This window comes from Haliaeetus albicilla, chromosome 10, assembly GCF_947461875.1.
Source record: "Haliaeetus albicilla chromosome 10, bHalAlb1.1, whole genome shotgun sequence".
Classification (NCBI taxonomy): Eukaryota; Metazoa; Chordata; class Aves; order Accipitriformes; family Accipitridae; genus Haliaeetus; species Haliaeetus albicilla.
The window spans coordinates 3,557,562-3,578,733 of NC_091492.1; the positions used below are offsets into that span (position 1 = coordinate 3,557,562).

A 21,172-nucleotide genomic window follows, 5' to 3' on the forward strand; every position below is an offset into this window, starting at 1 on the left:
TCTTTGGATGGACGGTGGGTCTGTAGGCAAGGAAATGTTGTGTGCATGGAGATATCCCTGACATGTTGGGTATAGTCCAGCTATATGGCCTCGGTGTGGAAAGATGTGCCCCCTCACATGGGGGTCAGCTTCCCCCGAGGCTGGATGGGGCACAGCTTTGTTGCTTTCTGAGCTCTCTCGCCAGCAATACTTGAAAAATTATGAGCCCAATGAAGACAAGGAACCAGCCAAATTAATCTTTGATATCAATCTCTCATACATATAATTTGGAGGTGCCGTTGAGTCTCTAATCACAGTGCTTCAGTGCTTTAATTGTGCCTTCTGCTTTTGAAACACATTACAGCCAAATGACTGAGTAATCATCACAATCCCATGAATGAGCCGGATAAGTAAGATTGTGCATGGAGAAACCGAGAGAGAAAGAGAGACCACACAGCAAGTAGTGTGAGCCATGGGATTAGAAATTGGGATTTCTTTTTCTCAATGCACAATCCACGAGGCCATGCTACCCTGTATGATCTCATGAAAGAAGTATATTTTCCATCTGCAAGGAACTCTTAACAGTATCAGCTAAGTGCAAATTAGTATGATCATTAGCCACTCTTTGAATGAGACGGCTGCCAGGAAGCCTGTGTGTATGTTTGAGGAAGAATTCCTAATGTCTGTGTGTCTGGAGGAGTATAAATTCTTCTATTCCCCTCCAGTAGCCTAATTAGATTTTACTCTGTTTAGTAGGAGAGTTCAGTTGCTAGCTTAACATGAAATAAAATCTGCATGATTAAGAAGTCACAAGCAGTAAAGCTTACAGTATGCTGTTAGAAATTTTCCTTTCATATCAGCAACAGTGAAATCCTCCAGTGTTAAATAAAGGGAAAGCAGGAGTGTGTTTAGATCCAGCAGCCAGAATCAAAACAGTGTCAGGGATGGAGAGAGGGTGGGAAGGGGGGATCATGCCATTTAAATGGTACCTGAAATGAGAGAATTACTGGAAAAGTTGCATTTTTAACCACATAGAAGACTGGAAGAAACATCATTCTTTATGGATCTTCACTATAAAACAAGGATAAGAAAGATGCTCTTCCATTTTAAAAGATATTCTTCAGCTCTCCTCACCTCCTTCTGTAGACATAGCAGTATATTAATGCCTGATGGCTCAGGCTTCAATATCAAGAGCCAAGGGTCATAAGAAGATGGAGTAATATCTCAATCTAAGGCTATTTGAACATCTTCAATAGGTGTCCAGATCTAAGCCCTTCAGGGTTGGTGGCCCTAGTGATGTAAAATAATCTCCAGGAATAGCTATATCCATTAGACATGAATTTTTCTAAAGTGACGCCTGGTCTTGTCTTTGGAGTAAAAATTCATTGGAGGCAATGAAATGTTTGGGGTTAGGATCAGATCCTTGCAGGAAAAATGCAGAAGTCTATGATGAGCAGCTAATAACCACCGAGATTTCTGGAGTTCAGAGTTTGTCTCCCAGTTTCCAGATCTGTGGTGGCACTGAAATCCAGGCATGCATCCCTCAAAACCTCCATGTAACTTTTTAGGTACTGAAGGCTGAGGAACGAGAAAAAAAGACAGATACTCTGTTTCCACTGACTTTGTTGGGAACAGCTGGCAGCGTGTCACACACAAAGTCATTAGCAACCTGCAATAAGGAATTTTCCAAATGGTCTTTGAGTTGATGACCCCAAAATCCTACTCAAAAAATGCCTTCACATTCACTTATCGGTGGAAAGAAAAACACAGAGTGTTTTTTCTTTCCCCTAATAATCTGAGCAAGGGGCTTTTAATTGCGAGGTAGGTTATTCTTCCAGAGAACCTCCATGACAAGAAGCAGCTGTGTCTAGTGCAGGTTTGCACCGATGCTGGGCTGCACCCACAATTTCTGAGTCCAGGCTGTGCCGCTGGTCGTCGTAACCCAACCTATAGCCACAGACATGATGGACTCCTACTTCTCGTGGATCGTTTAGAAAGACACTAGGGTTTAGAGTCAGGGTGCAAGTCTGGGGACGAGGTAGGGAGCCTGGTGTAGAAAGTAAGTTCTGGAGCCTGAGCAAGAAAAGAGCAAGCTCAGAGAAGGTTAGGAGTCAAGGGAAGGAGACTTGAAACCTAAAGCTTTCCCAAAAAAGCAAAGGGATTTGTGTAACCCAAGGGACTAAAAGTACATTTTGGCCCACGGTCTGGTTTTCCTCAGCACGTGCCCAGCCACAAGAGTCCATGTGGTTCTTCTGTTTTCCCAAGTCTTTTGAAATATAGATGCAAGAGTCTTGAATCCCCGCACTTCCCTGCATTCCTCAAGAAATTGGCCCACCAAGTAGTTGTAATTCAGGATACCACCATACACCCACGTGTAAGATTCCTTAACAACTATGCACATTTTTAGGCTCAAATATTTTAGAATTGTTTTCACTGTGCCTGAGCTGTAATTGGCTCAGCTTCCCAAGTGTTGGATCATCTAACTAGAGTGATTTTTGACTCAGAGCCCAGGCACCATATCAAAACATTTATCAATTAATCATAAAAAGTAACTAACATTGTTGTCCACCCAAGAAAAACTGTCACTTACAGACTCATGTATGTTATTCCTTATGAAAGAGCTGCTATATAGAAGTTGATTTCCTGCACAGACCAGGTGGAAAATCTGCTAAAGGCAGAGGTCAAATCTAGTTTAATTTTATACCCTTTGTTAAGAATGTTCTCTCTCTCTCTCTCTCTCAAAAAAAAAAACCCTAAGAAAAAAAAAACCACCCTTGTGTTCCTTTCCAAGTTTTCTAAAGTTAATTCATGTGGAAGAAAAAAAGATTAGGATAAAATTTCAAATATTAAATTCAAATGCAGGATTAATGAGTTTTATTTCAAAGCCCCAGAGGTTGTCTGGAATTTAGGACATTTTTTTAGTAGCAGACACGAGACATAGCCAGATGCAGTCGTGTTTTGGACCAGCTCAGCACAAATTTAGCACCTTGAAGAAGAAGTTTTATGTCTGTTTTGTAAAGCAAACATTTCAACTTTTCCAAAATCCGTTGTCCAGAAGATATTACTGTTGCACTGGATGAAAGAATGGATTTAAAATAATGCTGACTTGTTGCTCTAGCACATAGTAATTTCCACCCCCATCACCATCACTGTAGGTGATGTAGGTCCTCTGCCCCATGCAATACATGGAATTTTTTTTTTTTAATAGCACGAAGCAACCCAGGTAAAAAAATGAATTAAACCTCTCTCTGACGCCAAATTCAAGACAGTCCTTGCAACACTTTGCAGCAAAGAGCTTTTTGCAACTTGGTTTCTTAAAGACCAGCAGGGAACAGCTTGGCAGAGGTACAAACACAATTCTTCTCACGCCCTTGCAGATAGCATGGCAAACCCATGGATGATGAGCAACTTCACTTCACACCCGGTCCCTGAGGCAAAGGAGTTGTAGGCCAAACCCATCCCTTCATTAAAATATTTTTTTTTATCATCACGAAAATTAACAGCATTCAACTTTCTTCCCAAACAGGGTTGCTCCCAATAAGCACCAAATAACAGTAGTGTTTCAGGTCACCATTGCTAGTTTGTTCAACTGAGACAGAAATTCTTGTTTTCAGTCAAGACTGCACTTTTCTGATGACTCAGGAAAGGCCAGTAATACCTGCAAAGCATAGCCTGCAGATCCAGAGCAGGTTATCTGGACCACGATGTCTTTTGGACAGCCAAAAGTGTTTCGCATTGGCCTGGCTGTGGTCTGCCTGAAATCAAAAAATAAAATCCCTGTTGAGTTCAATGGAAGAAGAAGGTGGCCAACATCGAGTTTAATGCTTTATACATCAGCACTGAAAACTCGATGGGAAAGGACCTTGCAGTGAACACCTTCAAACATTGGAATCTTGTCTTGAAAGATTCCAATTATAGCAAGAAGAAAACACTGGCGTTTCAGTTTCAGATTCTGGCTTTTCTTCAAATTGACATACCACAGTCTGTAAATAGAACCAAAACTGAAAAATCATTCTGTTTAAATACTTTCATTGCCTTAGAAGTCCGCCTCACCTACGGAGAATCAATGTAATTAGCTGTAACACGAACAGGTAATTAGGACCTGGTGACAGGCAAGCTTCAGATGAACTATTCCATTTAGAAAAGCACTCACAAATGTTTTTTTCTGATTTCTTTTTGAGCTGGAAATCCTACAAGAACACATTTTCTTTTCTCCCTGCTCCCCCCCCTCCCCAGTACAGAACAAAAATAGTCCATGGAAATAGCCTTGTCTTACAGTATTTCTGTTTATGTTTCCCATCAAAATCAGTAAATGTCATGGCACACAAAAATATTATGCAAAGTAACAAAGGTACGTTAAAAAGTCCTTAAAAAGTTTTGAGTTGAAACTAAATTTTCTGGTCAACCACAATTTTATTCCATCCAATTGCTCAGAATCACATCCCATCTCTAACCCTTTGTAACAGTGATGGAAGTTTGGACTTGAAGCTTCATTTTCAAATGGATTTCTTTCATCTATTTGATTCTGGACAGGATGGGAGAAGATGGGCATAATTGTCAGGCATCTTAGGTTATAACTGCCTTGAGCTATTCTGAATGCAATGCTGAACCATCACCAAAGGAAGGGAAAAGCTGTGCAAGGCAATGGCAGCTCCACTAACAGCAAGCAGATTTCACTTACACGAGGCTAATGCCTCTTTTGGTCTTTCTCATCTCTGAACTCAACTCCTGACATTTTCTCAGCATTTTAAGCTGAAAAATATCTTAAAAGTCCAAAATTCCCCCCAAAGTTGGTGAAGACCTGGTGTCATGCCTAGTTTAACAGAGCCATGCTATGTGGTATCAGTGGCACGAGTCTATGTTTCACTTTGGATATACTAAGAAACATTTTATTCCCAGACAGTGCTTTGCACATATGCTATCAGTATCAGTATTGTACAGTTTGACCCAAAACACTCGTGTCCAAAAGTCGCCCCCAAATCAGTTGCATCACTATGACTTATTGCCCAAGGACAGCTAAACTGGAGACTCAGCCAAGGGAAATGCTATCCAAAGGAAAACAGCAATAGCTGAAACGTATCCAATGCACCAACAGGATGAGAACTTTACACAACATCTTCCTTTTTTGAGAACATATACTCTTAACACCATAAAAATACTGGGCTGTGCTCACACCTGGACCATGTGAGTACCTCATAAGGCTGCTTAGCTGAACAGATTTGGTGATTTTCCATTCTTGGCCTGGACCTCAGTGTGAAATATTCCCACAGTCAGATGCTCATTTACACAGCGAGCAAAGAGCGAAGCATCCCAGTGACCAGAAAATAGACACGAATGAGCCAAACCTAGGACTGGGTGGAAGCCTGCTCGGTGACCAGTTGCTCCACACCTGGCTCGGAGCTGGGGGATTTCGTACATGGTGTCGTGAGTTTTTATGGGCACTCCATCTATCATTGCATCGAGGAAAAAAAAAAGAAAAAAAACCAGCAAAATAATAAAATGAAGATTTTTATGGGCCTAGGAGGAGCTAACCTGGAAATATCATTGGCACAAATAGAGCTGTTCAGCAGACAATAGCACTCTGGTATTGCCACAAGTTTGTTTACCCAAACGTGGCCATCCTTGTTGTGAATTCCACACCCTCCTGGTCCCAGCCTGGTGGGTGTCCCCACCGCCCTCCGGCTGGTGGAACACAAGCACTGCTGTGATTGCCATGCTGACAGCTTTATTGCCTCCCTGACCTTGCTATTTTTAAAGAAACAGGTTATCTCGGTGATGTAAACAGGTCTTTCTCATGCAGTTATGTTATCCCATTGCAGGGAGCTGGAGCAAAGTGATTTCATTTTCCCAAATCACTTGGGAAATACAGCTTTAGATTTCTTCTTCCAACCTAGTTTACCCAAATTGCTAGAAAGAGTTAAAACTAGCCAGATTAGGACAGCCAAAGCTTAAAAGAACAGCAGTGCATCCCGGCTAGGGGATGAGCAGAGACACTGATGGGAGATGCTGGATTGAGCAGGGATCAGTTAAATGTGTACTCTTGTTAGAAGTGTGAAAGTGCAAGTACGAGTTTTAGTGCATGAATGATTCTCCAGGTTAAGTGCAATAAGTAGGTAAATGACAAAAATGGCATTGCAAAAAATGGCATTGCCCTCCTGCTTTGAAGGTGCTCGTTGCAAAACAAGAGTAGACAGAATGGCTAGATGCTTAGCTAGGAAAAAGAAAATATTTCAACTGACTGAGTGATGCAGATTTACTAAAGACTGGATGTCTAGATTATCTTTTCTGGGGCAGAGATGGACACGGTTTCAGAAAATGTTAAAAGTTTGGGTAAATTAGAAAAGCACTTAATGATTTAGTAACTATTTGTCCAACGTTCTCTGTATGTACGTAAACTATTTACTCAGAAGGATACAAATAAAATGGAAAATGTCACAGTCTCTCTCCAATGCTAAAATTCCTGCCTCCAGTCCTAACTCCGTAAGCAAAGAAGCGCCCATGGCAAAGGTTAGACCAGCTCCATCAGGCGGCCTTTCTTCAGCTCCCATGAAAACGGAACATCTTTTTCAGTCTAAGCTGGGATGAGGAAATTAAACAGAAAAAAAATCAAATTATCCTTGAACTAATGCAGTCTGAACATGGCCAAAGGTATCTAACTGCTCCAAATCATTTCACCCGTCTCTATTCTTGTTGATCCCAGTGTCAAGAAGGTTGTGAGACCCTATCACAAAACTGCCTGGAAGATTTCCTTGGTGCCTTGAAGCCCTCAGGAAACCTTGAGAGAAATGCGTTAAAGGAAGCAGTGTCCTCTCCTACTCCACTACTACTGCTCAGCCCTTGGGAATGGGAAAAGGGGCTTATGGATCACTAAGAACCTACGGTCCCTTTAGAGGTGATGGAGATAGGTGCATCTGAGGCGTTTGGGGATAGCCAGTGGGTGTAAATTGCACAGTGACACCGTTCCCATAATGTCAGAGCAAGAAGAGGTGGGTTAGAGTGAAAATGCAGTTCAGTTGCTCACCACTTGCCCTTCTATTTTGAAGGAGTTCAGATAAGCAAACTGAAAATGATGTCATGGCTCCCAAAGGACACGGCAATACGTTGCCATTTGTCCAGCCAGAGTACAACTCTTATTAGCGTGATATAACACAGTAGTTGGGAACTTAATAGAAAAAACAAAGCTGGAATTTAATAATAATAATAAAAAAAAATATAGGTTTTAACTCATTGCCCTTAGCATGCAGAGCTACTGTAAGTGAGCGCCTTAACATGAAAACTCTGAAGACTAAAGAATTAAAGTAAATGCAATCAGCAGATTACTAAATACCAATGGGAAATTTAGAGCTATAGAGCAAAATCCCGGAGCATTAAAGGATTTACCGCTTGGCATTGATGAGAAGCAAATCTTTGGATTTCCATTTCTATCCTTAATTAGTAACTGAGGTTTATTTTAGTCTAAACTAAGTCACAAAAGATAACACACCCTAAAAGAAAATAGAAAGCAGTGCAATAAACTTCATAAAATGTCTTATTAAAAAATAATAAGAAAAAAAGAATAGATTCAAATGGAAAATCAATTTCCAGTGCTTCCATTTCCTTTTGTTTTCTTGTCTTCCCACCCATACTCAGCAATTTTCTCATAATGTTCATCTCTTTGCTAGAGGTTACCGAGGGTGGTAACAAAGATAGCATTTTAAACCCAAAAGGGAGGCTCCCTTTTAGAAGGGACATTTTAGGAGTGTTCTTGCTCCTTCACAGCTTGGTTTTTGAAAGTTTGCTGTCTCCCTGCCCAGTTCCCAGGGCCCCTCACTGGAAGTAGGACCTAAAATGGATGATCCTTGCTTCTCCGCGGCTTCAGCTCTGAAAAAAACAGCTGTGTCAAATGAAGCATTTTTTTATATGGGCACTTGGGGACAGGGGAAAGATAAGGTTCTTCTGGTTAATCAGGAGATCCCTAGCTTGGTTATCTGATGTCCCCATCCGCCGTTTGAATCACCAGTGATGGAATCCCAGGAGCTGGCTGGCAGGAGCCTGGCTGTGCTGGAGCGTGCCCAGCTCCTGAGATGCACTGAGGCTTTGGGGTCTGATTTCCTGAACTGCGATACAAACTCCCACTGCAGCATTTCCAGCAGAGCTTTCGCCGTGGCTTCAAGTAAAGCTGTGAAATATAAGCAGCTTGCTTCAGAACAGGAAAAGAAAAAGAGCCCGTGAGTAAAATCTGAAAAAATACATAATGAAGAGCCCAGTCCCAAACAAACCACGTGCTTCAGCAAGAAAGAAGCTGAAGTACCATCTCCCTGCTGTTACCCACTCCCTGCTTTCCTGTCTTCCCCAGTGAACTCAGGAATACATTTGGTTCCCATAAAAATTTACTATGGAGTAGCCTGCATGTGATTCCTGGGCTAAGGCTGAAAAGAGATGCCCAGGCATGATGGAGTAATGAAAGGGTGGCATGCTAGTGAGGCTAAGGCAGGGAAAGTAGGCACATTTAAGGAGAAAGATTTTAGGAAGACGCCCTGTCTGTGTAGGTATGGGCTCAGTGTATCCCTAGGGTACCAAGACAGGCAGCAAGATACATCTGAACTCTTTGTTTCTTTGTCTTCTGTGGTCAGAGAAAAGCAGGACATAGGACTGGAAGGGATCTCTTGAATCATTTGATATACCTCTACTATGGCAGTACTAGGTCAAATAATTCCCATCATAAGCTCACTAAACTCTGTCCTGGTTTTGGCTGGGGTAGAGTTAATTTTCTTTCTAGTAGCTGGTATAGCGTTATGTTTTGGATTTAGTGTGAGAAGAATGTTGATAACACACTGATGTTTTCAGTTGTTGCTAAGGAGCTTTTATACCAAGTCAAGGATTTTTCAGCTTCTCATGCCCAGCCAGCAAGAAGGCTGGAGGGGCACAAGGAGTTGGGAGGGGACACAGCCAGGGCAGCTGACCCAAACTGGCCAAAGGGGTATTCCAGACCATGTGACATCATGGCCAGTATATGAACTGGGGGGAGTTGGCATGGGGGGGATCGCTGCTCGGGAACTAACTGGGCATGGGTCAGCAAGTGGTGAGCAATTGCATTGTGCATCACTTGCATACTCCAATTCTTTTATTATTATAATTATTGTAGGTTTATTATTGTTATCATTATCATTATTTTCTTCCTTTCTGTCCTATTAAGCTGTTCTTATCTCAACCCATGAGTTTTACTTTTTTTTTCTTCCAATTCTTTCCCCCATCCCACTGGGTGGGGGGGAAGTAAGTGAGCGGCTGCATGGTGCTTTGTTGCTGGCTGGGGTTAAACCACAACAACTCCCTTAAAAAAAGAGGTTCAGTTATTTGCCCTGTTTTTACCTACTGCAGCCACACCAGAGCCTCATTTCAACATCTTTGACTGCTTTCTACTCACCTGTGGAGACTATTAAGAAAGACGATAGAGACATAAGGGAATCTTAGATAAAAGGATTAAACACTTGCAGCACAAAAGCCAAGGTCAGCAAGCTTTGTCCAAGAGTTAAAATACTCATAACAGGCTCATATGTGCAACAACATAACCTTTTGATTTATCTGTTTAGCTTGGGATGTATCATGCCAAATGTCAGTGGGGTCACTTCTGTGCTAAGCCCAGTAGATAGAAGATTTTCTTTTGCATGAACCCAGCCTATTTAGCTCTGTTGCATTGCATTTGCTGACTTCTTACCTTGGCCCTAAGGTGTCTGGAGCCCAAAATGGACCACAGCATAACTGCGGCTATGGTTCTGAGTTCCTTTGTCTTCTTTTGGTGGCTGAGGTGGGACTACGTGCTCTCTCCTGCTCTTCTGGCCAGAAGCACGGACGAGGCTCTGCTAATCCCCAGTGCAAACTGGCTGGTGGGGAGAGCAAAACTGGGCTCACCTCATGCATTTGCCAGTTAGCAAGGAGCCAGCAGACATGTGCAGTTCCCCGTAAGGTCCGTGAGCTCTTGGGGTCTGGGGAATCCAAGGTGCAGATCTACAGATCTGTCCCACCAGCAGCAGTTACACGTTTCTTCACAGTCAGGGCTTGGAGTCAAATCCAGCATCACATAGGTCCTCTAAGCTTATGAATCATCTAATGAGCAAAACTGCATTAAGTACAGCCAACCCCAGAAGTTTCAAAGGTGGCATTTAGGCCTCAAAAATCATTGCATGGCTTAAAAGTGATGAGTTTAAAAAAATCTACTTTGAATTAATTTTGTCTTGTAGTTTCCAGTCCCTTCGACTGAAAACTGGACACTCGATGCACATTGTCAAAGTTTTCATTATGAGCTAAACGAACTAGGGATATGCATCTGAAAATGAACACTGAATATAGTCATATGATTGCAGGAGCTGAGCGCTCAAGATAAATCATCAAACACCATGCAAAGTAAAATCACAAGTTCCCTTTCAACTAGTTCATTCATGAGAAAATAGGAAAACAAAACCAAATGAAAGAAAAAAAAAAACCCACAACCTGTTTAATGACTTACTTAACAAGTGGTGATATTTCAATTTATGGTCATTCTTTGGATCCTTATTCTCAAGGTGAATCGTGGTGTACTCATTTCGAGGCATTGATGGATATCTGCTCATCTGAGTTAGCAGTCCTCTTTATCTCGGTGCTTGAGCAGCTCACAGGCTTTAATGTATTTTGGTTTTGTCACATCTCTGCTATCACCAGGAGGAAGACTGCCACAGGGGAATGTGATGGACGAGCGTGGCAGAGACATGAACTGGGACTACATCTCCTGTCTTACGGGGTGCCCTGTGCTAGCTCAGAGAGGAGAAAGAAAGCAACTCCCTCACTTGTTTTTTTAATTTGTTAGAATAACAGCTCCATATTCCCAGGGGCAAATGTCAGGAATAATTGCACGCAAATTGCACCGGAGTCATGCTAACGCACCCATTGCCACCCAAGGGCTCCTGAAGGGTTAATATCGAGGGCTCACTGGAGTTCAGTTAATTTACAACTGGAGACCTTTATCATCTCACACTGACATTGAGGGCTCACATTTCGCACTTAATTACTTGTTCAGCAATCACGCCTGGAAGAGATAGATGTGTTTCTGTGTTTAGCCCATGCAGCTGTGAATTGTTTATTTACTTATCGTCAGGCCGGGAATGGCTGTAATTTAAAAGTTCAGATCTCTGCTACCCTGAGCAGTGCAGGTCTTCCTTTAAATACTTCCATATTGCCGCGGTGGAATTTCGCTGGAGATGCCCGTCTTCTCCTCCTGTTCCGGGTAATGGGCCGGCAGGTGTTACTGGTTATTGGCGACCGTGATTATTTACGCTAAACAATCGCTGCCAAGTTCACAATCATAATGAAGGATCTGCGGAGATAAATTTTGGAAGGTAAAAAAGCAGGCCAAGGAGATGAAGCGAGATGAATTCCAGTAATTCGGCTTCTGAGGAATGACTCGATCCCTATCTTGGCGCTGGAATAGCTGAATCACGGCAGCTTCAAACAGTGGCTCACAGCAATTCATAGGCCAAATGGTGTAATTACAATTTAAGCTGTCAAATGGTGACCAGATGGCTTTATCTTTCACACCAGAGGCCTAAGAAGTTGGTAGGTGTGACCTTTCCACATACCAATCCACCTGCGCAGTGCATGGGGTCTGCGAAAGCCCGCGCTCCTGGCGCCCCCAGCGTGGGCGCTGACACCCATCCTTGGCTTTGATAACTTTTGAGCAAAGCCGTGTAAAATCAACAGCGTCTTTCACAGGGTTCCCAGGTCGCGTCACCCTTAAATACCAAGACAGCAGCCACCAGCAACGTTGTTGGACCACTTCACCACGCATGGATGCAGAGGGTTACCGGAGGACAAAGAAGGGGTGATGCCCCCCCGTTATTCCCTTGGGGCACAGACAGACCTCCCATCTACCTAGGAAAGAAAGAGTTGTGCAAAATTGGGGAAACTCCCTTCCAAGAGGGAGTAGCCAAAATGGTCTGTCCGTCCAGGCATGGCCAACCCATGTGTAGGCAGAGCTGCAACGCAAGAGTGCCACACTGCAGCGGTCTTTGTGAAGTACGTGCGTGATGGAGGAGACGCTGTTGGTAAAAGCAGGCGGGAGACATCACCTAAAAAAGCCTGACGTCATTCCCGGCGAGTTCCCCTGGGCAAACCCCAGTCCAATTTCCCAGCAGATACCAGCTCTCAAGGTTAGGTGCTTGCTGGGGAGAATATCCTCATAACCTGTCCCATCGCCAGCGGCAGCTCGCTCCGGCCTCCAGGAAAACCCAGCCTGGTCCCACACCGGCCAGACCCCGTGGGAAAGCACACAGTTTTGCAGCAGCTCTCAGGTTAGAGCAGCATTAAAAATAAGGACTTTGGGTTTGATATTAAGCTCAGTGAATTATGCCTGTGGGCAGGTGGAAGGGCTGACATATACCATCAGCAGCAGAGCTTCTGCCCCAAGACTCTTGCAGAAGCCAACTGCTTTTGATTTAAAGAAAAGGTTTTCCTGGCCCACATTCTTGTGAGAAACACACATTTCTCCCAGTCCCAATGTTCTTTCTATCTCAAAGGTGAGGAGAAAGGGATGCAAGCTAACAGGGAGCATGGCAAGGAAGGCTGTTGCAAAGAGGTGGTGCTTCCTAATATTTTTTTCTATTATCATCACCACTGTTGCTGTAACAAATTACCGATCTCTCAAGATAGAACATCATTAAAATGGTTTGATAATAACATGTAACAAACAAAGATCAGAACTTTTGGGTTTTGAAGAAGCATAAGAGATATTGAGTGTACACAAGCCAACAAAAATGCAGATAATTCCAGGGTGATTTGAATTTTCTCAGAAACAGATATACAATCTTATGTGTCACTTCAGTAAAGCCAAAGAAAGAAGAAAAGAACCTAGATAGGTATAATTGAATTACACAAAATCCTGGAATTTTATGAGAGATAAAGTTACCACTAATTGTCTTAAAAAAAAAAAAAAAAAAAAGAAAAGAAAAGAAGATGAAATTAAAATGTCAAAAGAGCAGTGAGCTGCCTAATTGAACATTCAGTTTTTGGGTGAGTTCACGGTTGTGTTGGCAATGCATCTGTGTACATACTGAAGTAAAAGCACTGCAAAATGGAAAAAACCCCAAACCACAACTTTTACAAAGGACTGAAACGAACAGCTCAGAAACACGGCAGGATTTACAAAAGACCATTGCAAGGCAGAAACAATCAGAAGCAAAATCTGAGCCAGTAACAGTCCTGTACGTTCAAGCGCGCTGGGAAGAGCTCTGCGGGCTGCATCCATGCGGGTGGCACGAGCGAGTTGGACCCAGCCAGCTCCCAGGGTGGCCACCTCTGCAATGACCCACTGACACAGAAAACGGAGAGAAATATTTGTTTCTCTCAGTATTTTGCTGGTTTTCCTCCTTTTGAAATTGTTGCTTCTTCTGACTTTGGTTTGATGGTTAGCGGCAGCACGGGTGTTCGGGGTCGCAGCACCAGTTTAGGTAAATGGGGATTTTCTGTGAATTATGAAAATTTAACTCAGATGAATCTTGTCCCGATTTAACAGATACAAAATGACAGAAGGCAACTATTGGCTATAAATAAGCTTCCCAGGCTGTCAGAAGAATTATTGCCCAGCTGCAAATAACCTGCGAACGCAGAGATTAAAGGCAATGGGCGCAACGAGCTATTCCAAAGGCGAGCGCAGAAGGGAAGGGGAGAGCATCCTTTCTGCCCGCTCCCTGGCACTGCCGCTTCAGTCGGGCTTTTCCCCCACTTCATGGGAAGCAAAAATATTCACCGAGAGCCCGAGGGGATCCAAGGAGGCAAGGTGGGCTGGGAAGGATGTGCCGAGGTCCTGCTGGGTGCCATAGGATGCTTGTCCAGATGTAAAAAGTAGAGTGGGAGAGGGAGGACCCCACATCGCTGTGACCCTGGTATTATTTTTGCCCCATACGCACAGAGCACTGGCTATTGCAATAGACTGGCTCAGTAATAATATCATTCTGAAATGCATTTTTTGCCCTGGGCATTTGTGGAGGAGCACTGGAGAAGATGCGTGTCCGCAGGCGATGTCTCTTTGGCTCTGGGACCTGAGGGCAGAGGGGGGATCGCGTACCCTGACAGTTGCATATTCACCACCCCACATTTCAAAGAGATTTTATCTGCCTGGCACGGAAGATTTCCCGAACTGTTTATATTAAGAGCAGCTTTTGATGCCAGCAATGAATATTACTATATTACTGAAAGGAATCAAAAGCTAAAGTGCCTGCGTGTACAGTTAATCTATCCAAACAGAAAATGTTTCTTAAAAAATTACGGCACTATTTTTATAACAAACCTCAGCCAAACTCAAAACTGAATAAATATAATATGTTCTTTTAAAACCAATTTATTTTTTTTAATCATGGGCAAAAATACTTTCCTTGCTTTCATTCAGCAGCTAATACTTTACCCCCCCAAATATTCGAGCCCGGAGATTTGCCTGTGACGGGATTTCTGCTTCGGAGGCGTTCGGATTGAAACACCTCCCGAGGCTGGTGGGAATGCAGATGTGAGCACGTTACGTTAGCATCATGGCCAGGCTGTGGTTTCTCTCTCTTTTTAACAAAACCATGAATTAGGCAAGAAAGTGCCTCAAAGGGGCCAGTAGTGATGGGAAAGGCAGCCACCCTAACGCCCTCATCCACCAAGAGCCTAAATAAAGGCAGAGCCATATATATTTCTGTAGGATTATGCGAGGGCACCTATTCCTACTGACATGCTGTTAAGGCAAGAATACAGAGTTGCCGTCTTTGTGTTATTAAAAACTAGCCTGTATAGTCATTACCACAATGTAATTTTCATTAGGGTTGCTTATAGCAGAGTTTGGCCCTTCCATTTTTTTTTTTTTAATATTATTATTATAACTATTTTATTTTAACTAGAAGGACTGAGCAAAACTTTTCCTGGATTTTTTAAGCATTTATTTAGACTTGCATCATTGCCCAAGACCACAATTTGAATCTCTGAAGCCTCATCCCACGATCTTTTACTCCCCTAAACGCTGCGCATATTTGATTCTCTCATGAAGAGGAGTCTAACCAAACAATCTGCAGCATGCAAGTACCCTAAAATGTAGTTAAAAATTACTAGAGGAGACGGCACTCGGTGATGAATAGGCAAGCGGGGTAACCTGACCCCTGAGAGCTTACACATCCCCTTTTTGTTTGTTTGTTTGTTCTGCTGAACTTTCCAGGAGTTTCAGCTGCAATCAAACCCAGGGCCCTAACGTGCTAGAAAGAAGCCATGAAAATGCTTTAAATACTGTCACCACGTTGACCATTTTTGGTATGTATTTTTTCAAGAGGGGATGATTCAAGTTGCAAGCTGTCAGAGGAAAAATATATTTCAATTTCTTCCATCTGATTTTCTTGTATGAAAGAGAAACTGTGTTTGGGTGCCGTGCTGTTCCCCCAGCAGTTGTGCGCTGCTTATTCTGCTGCCCTGCTAAAGGTCAAAAGCAGGTAATGTATGTTGAAATTTCCACAGACCGGGGTAAGCTCTGAGGTTGTTGACTTTGATATCAGTTTTCTTCTACCCGGGGGGAAAAAAAAATCACTCCAGGTCCTCATTGATTTTTCATGGAAATTCACCAATTTCTCCTAGTTTAAGATCTGGTCTCTGATTTCTCCCTGATTATCATATCCGTCTGCCCCCCAAATGAAGTCCTGCTTTGTTTCAGCTCAGGATGATGATATCATTATTACTGCACTGAGCAGAGGGCAAAAATTCCAGTTTGCTAGAACACTGGTGCTGAATGACAGAGGTTACTTCAGAAAAAAAAACCAAACAACCCTCCCCCTAGTAAACACACCTTAATAAAAAGGAAAAATAATGAAAGAAAAAGTTGCACGAAGCTTGAAACGGGAATGGAACGTGCCTGCGCCTTTGTGCAGAAGATGCTAATAAGCAGAGTCTTGCAGAATTAACCAGCGTTATGACTTGAAATGCTCCTTTTGGAAATCACACTTTGCTCTGGCTGTGTTTGTTTTGGTTTAGCTGACTGTCGCTCTCTTCCCTGGCTTCAGCCCTTCTGCGTTTAGCTGCAAACTGATACAAGGGGAAAAAACTGTCTTGCATTTCTACTACTTTAGATAATACAGCACGAATTGATGGAAGGAGCCACGTAACTTTATGGCCATCTCCCCCGACTCTGCAAGGGACAAAAATGACCTTTAAACAAACAAAATTTGGGTCATCAACATGCTTAATTGGTGCAGAACTGGATTAGGATGTGCCCATGGGGCTCCCGAGAGTTAAAGCCACTTTTCTTCAGATATATCGATATACATGTTGGTACTAACTCACCCTCTTGGACTCTTGCAGATGTTACAGGGAAAGCATTTAACACTTACATTTTAAAATGTATCGGACATGAACGCTCCATTTATTATTGCTGGAGTCTAGAAATCTAAGATAATAGAATTAATTTTTTTTATTAATTGTCATTGACTCACATATTCAAATAGAAGTGCTGTTTTGTGCCCCCTACATTTAAAAAAAAAAAAAAAAAAAGCTTTTGAAAACTTCAGTTGTCAAAATAGCCAGGATATTCCCTCCCATGAGAGCACAGGAAACCAGTATAGGTTATTAAAAGAAGTCCAACAAATCAGACTTTTAACATTTGCTCAGATAATCAATCTAGGGAAAGAAAGGTACAGTAAAGAAGACAAAAGTAGAAAAAAATTTGTATTGTGAGAAAATGTCACAGCTTAAAATAAAAATTATTTTTTCTAGATAAAACAAGTGCTTTAAAATCTATTTAGCCATTAGTATGCATAGATATTTCATCTTATACATATATAGCAAGCTACCATTTCCGATACAGCTTACCGGTCATAACTTTGACAAAATATACAATTCAGTCTTTGTGAATCAGGATGTTTTAAAGCCATTCAGGGAAATTCCTTTAAACACAGTGGCTTGAGATTAAAGTACAGATTTAATTCTTTAGAACTTTTTTCCCAAATGAGTATAAATGTGAAGTCTGCCCTTTAAATTAAATGACAGCAAGAGATCAGGGGAAAAAAACAAAACAAAACAAACAATAGCAAACAGTTTGAGATTGATTCTGCTCTTGCTAACCTCATTGTAAATAAGGGACTGGCTCTAATTTAGTTAATGAGATTTCACCAGTGTAAATTAAATTAGGCTAATTATTTTATGATTAAAATGATCTCTGTCTTTGCAAACAAAATAGATTTTTTTTTAACAATTAAAGGATTTTTTTTAATTTTTAAAAAAATGCTGGCATGAGATGTAAAAGCAGAACTCCCATGGACAGAATGTTTCTGTGAGTAGAAAAAATATTTTTCTTAATTGGTTTATATTTCATTCTTCTTTTTTAGCATTTTAATTATCTTTATTATTTAAAATTGCATCTATAGTCTCTCAGATCAAAACCAATTTGTGCTATATACCTTCAGAAAGCATTTTTTCCCAATTGTCACCGTGCCTTCGCGCAGCATACAACACACCCACAATTTCTAAGTGTGTAAAATCCATTTGCCAGTGTGCGCAGCTACCCTGCAAGATAAGGGCTGAACTACCTTTACAAAACAGGAAAGGGTTGTGCATAATCTGTTATACATTATGTTTGATTGTTATGGTTTTTAAGTGTTATGTAGCAACCAATTATTTTTATAACGCCTCTAATTGCATAAAAAGTAGATACAATGTGCACGGTTTAGGGCAAGTGGGTATTGATTTTCATTCTTGATACAGAAACCTACCCGATAAAATTATTAGACTGTGTGTTGATAAAGCAAATTGTACTATAAGCATATAACAAGTGCTGAAAAGATAAATAGGCTTTCAATTGCAATGCAAATACATGCCCCGGCAGTAGAAGTTGACCAGTGCACGAAGCCACCTTCTCCCTCTCGCACTGCCAAAGTAGCAATGCCACCTAATGGAGAGCCCGCACCTCGCACAACCCCAGCGGTTTTCCCGATAGCGATCTTTGCTCAGCTTTAGCAGCTTTAAAAAAGGCTTTACAAAGCGATAGTTTCAATGGAAGAATAACAAAATCCCGTAGCAAAGGCTGGACAAATATTTGGATTGCCTTGCTAGATGTCAACACTTGAAACGAGTAGCGTTGTCTCAACCCATCCCTGTCTCGCGGGCAGATGCACGTGGCCCCCGAAGTACGAGTTTTGGGTTGATATGGGTTGCGCGGCCGATGCGGTAACTTAGATTTATTATCTTCGTAGAAATCCCCCATTCCTGTTAGGCAGAAAACTCGGGAGACGTGACCCGGTTGCAAAGCGATGTGAAAATATGCTAATCCCCACTCTCCGACGCGTGGTCACGACAAAGCTTTCATCTTCACCATCGCTCACGTCCCCACGCTCCGGCTCACGCGTCCACGTACGCACAGGCACACACGTACACGGCGGATCACACGTGGCCATTTGCAGAGAGATGAACGTGGAGAAACCGAGACCGGGGCGCAAAGACAGAGAATAAATATGCCCTTGCCTTAAATCTCTGTGTGTGTGTGCACCTTCCCAGGAATGCTTTTACGTACATATTCATAGGCAGGCATGCATCGCTGCTGACAAATGCGTGCACGGTTATCGATACGCACATATAGAAATATAGGAGCAAATTACGCTGCATTTTCACCGGTGCAGCAAATCAAGTTTGACCAACTTTTAGGACTGACTTCCGAACCAGGCCCTAATTTGAAGATGATTTAAGATTTCCACCCTAGTTAAATACCCCTGGACATAAGACTATCACAAAGCAGTTTGGATTTTGCTCTCCCCTTTCCCCGTTGCAGCTGAACAAAGCACCATTCTCTCTGACTCGTATATATTTTCCTTTACATGGTACCCAGGATTTTCCTCTAATTTATTTCTGTAGGGCCTGATCCAAAGCCCCCGCTGATTTCAGGAGTTTTGGGATAGGGCCCTGCGCTTCTTCTGCTCCTGACCTGCTGCAGCCAGGTCTGAAGTCAGTGCTAATTTGAATGATAAACATCAGGCCACACAAAAATAGTTTAAAAGGGGGGCTGGGGGGAAAAAACAGTCATTTTCTACACAGTGTGCTACACTTATGCCAAGGTTTGTACATCCCCCCCCCCCCCCCCCCCCTTTCAAGCATATTCTAGTATTGTAAGGTTAGGGATAAAAATCAACTATAAGAAAGATACAGTTTTAAAAGCAGCAGGGTTAAAGGCAGCAGTTAAAGCCAGTAGAGCTGAGAGAAACCGGTGCAAAGCATAGCTTTGCTGCTCTCAGAAAAAAAAAGAAAAAAATCGAAATAATAGTAAAATAAACTCAGACAAGCCCAACAACAGAAAACCCGAAGCAAATAAAAGTGAGTGGAACAGATTTCCGTGTTTACTTTTCTTTCTGCAGTTGGATCCCTTGTTGTAGCCGCAAGAACTGCAAGGACAGGATGCGAAATGGGAAATAAAAGATGGGGAAAAAAAAAAAAAAACTTTTTAAAGTAATTTAGGGCAAAGGAAGCAAATCCAAAGGCTCCAGCCTGGACCAGCGGAGCAGTCCCGCTTTCCCCCCCCCTTGCCCAGGCTCTGTCCCAGGAGCCCGGCGGGTTTTTGCAAGGCAGAAGCTCGGAGCGGGGAAAGGGGATGGTGCAAAGCCCAGGCTCGGAGGGGAGGAAGAGGAAGAGGAGGAGGGTTTGGGGACGGGGAGAAGGAAGAGAAAACGTCTAGTACATACATCTCGATGAGTTCACCAGCCCCCAGCCTCCGCTTCTCTCTCTCTCTCCCTCTTAAGTCAAAAAGGAAATGCGGTTCTTTTTTTTTTTTTTTTTTTCTTTTTTTTTTTGCAGAATCAGAAAACGAACCGTCAGGAAGTTGGCAAAATCTCTAACTAAACAATCAATCGAGGAAATGCAACAAATTCGCGCGGGCCCTGCGCTTTGGCAGGGAGGGGAGCGAGAGCCGGCGGGCGGCGCGCAGACCCGCGCAGACCCGCGCAGACCCGCGCAGGGTTTTCACTGCTGTATTTTTACCCTCCGCGGCCAGGTACGGGAGTTAAAGGCAGCTCCCTGTACACCCATGCGGGGGAATTAGTTTCCCTTCCCAGGGGCTGGGATAAGCGGGATGGAGAAACGAGCCAGTTCCGTGCTGGTATTTCTTCTAAAAGTGCATTTCGCACAAGGATGAGTGTAGCAAGGAGAGGGTTTGGGGGGGGGGGGTTTGCTGTTGGTGGTTTTGGGTTTGGTGGGGATTTTTTTTTTTTTTTCTCTTTTCCCTTTTTTTTCTTTTTTCTTTTTTCTTTTTTCTTTTTTTCTCTTTTCCTTTCTTTTCTTTTTTATTTTTTCTTTTTTTATTTTTTCTTTTTTCCTCTTTTCCTTTTTTCTTTTTTTATTTTTTCTCTTTTCCTTTTTTCTTTTTTCCTTTTTTCTTTTTTCTCTTTTCCTTTTTTCTTTTTTCTTTTTTTCTTTTTTCTTTTTTTTTTCTTTTTGCACGGCTATCTCCCCTGCTTTTCCTAAGCTTTCCACAACTCACCCGTTCCTCCCTCTTTTCTTCCCATTTCCAAAGGATGATCTCTTCCCGACGATACACACCGAAAAGCTCCCCCGTCCCCCCCTTACATAAACCAAACAAATACAGGGATAAATAAAAGCTGCTAAGTGAGCGAAGTAGCTCACGGGGGGGGGGACACACACGCTCCGCGGGCAGCCGCGTATTGCCGGGGGGGGGGGGGGGAGCTTCTTTAGGCTCCCATCTGGGCAAAGGTAACCCACCAAATCCCCCGCAAGGGATTTTATCAGAGGGGGGGACTCCCCCAGATGTTGCTGAAGGCAGCTGGAGACCCCCCCCACCTTCTCCTGGCCCCCCCCACGATGGGTGCAGGGCCAGGACTGGGGGACCCCCGGCCAAAGGGGAGTTGCCCTCCCCCAAAAATGCGGGCCACGCTCCGGGGGTCACTGCTAAAAGCAACACCACTCCGTATTTTTTAATAAAGAGCGTTCTCTTGCGAGCTGGCTGCCTTCCACCCACCCCACGGATGAGCTGGCTCTGTAAACACTGCAGAGAAGATTAACACTGCTGTTCTAACCTCCGAGAGAGATCTGTGCCTTAGGAAAGCTTTTACTCCTGCTCATCTATGGGCTCCATAACAGTCCTTTTGTTTTTAAGGGTGACAACAGCCCCGGGTCCTGCCATCCTCAGCGCAGCCCCAGCTTAATGCTGCTTGGTTCTGTCCTGGTCCTTCTCCATCAC

At 42.9% G+C, this 21,172-nt stretch overlaps 1 long non-coding RNA gene across 2 annotated transcripts in view; it reads right to left on the reverse strand.

Annotated features, from left to right (window-relative positions):
* The window catches only part of LOC138687230 (uncharacterized), a 42,635-nt gene extending 22,924 nt beyond the window's left edge, over positions 1–19,711 (reverse strand). For both annotated transcript variants that reach the window (XR_011326468.1, XR_011326467.1), the window contains exons 1-2: positions 19,662–19,711; positions 10,463–11,305 (exon numbers count right to left, since the gene is read on the reverse strand). This is a non-coding gene — a long non-coding RNA (uncharacterized lncRNA). The remainder of the gene's footprint in view (positions 1–10,462; positions 11,306–19,661) is intronic.
* Between the last annotated feature and the right edge of the window lie 1,461 nt (positions 19,712–21,172).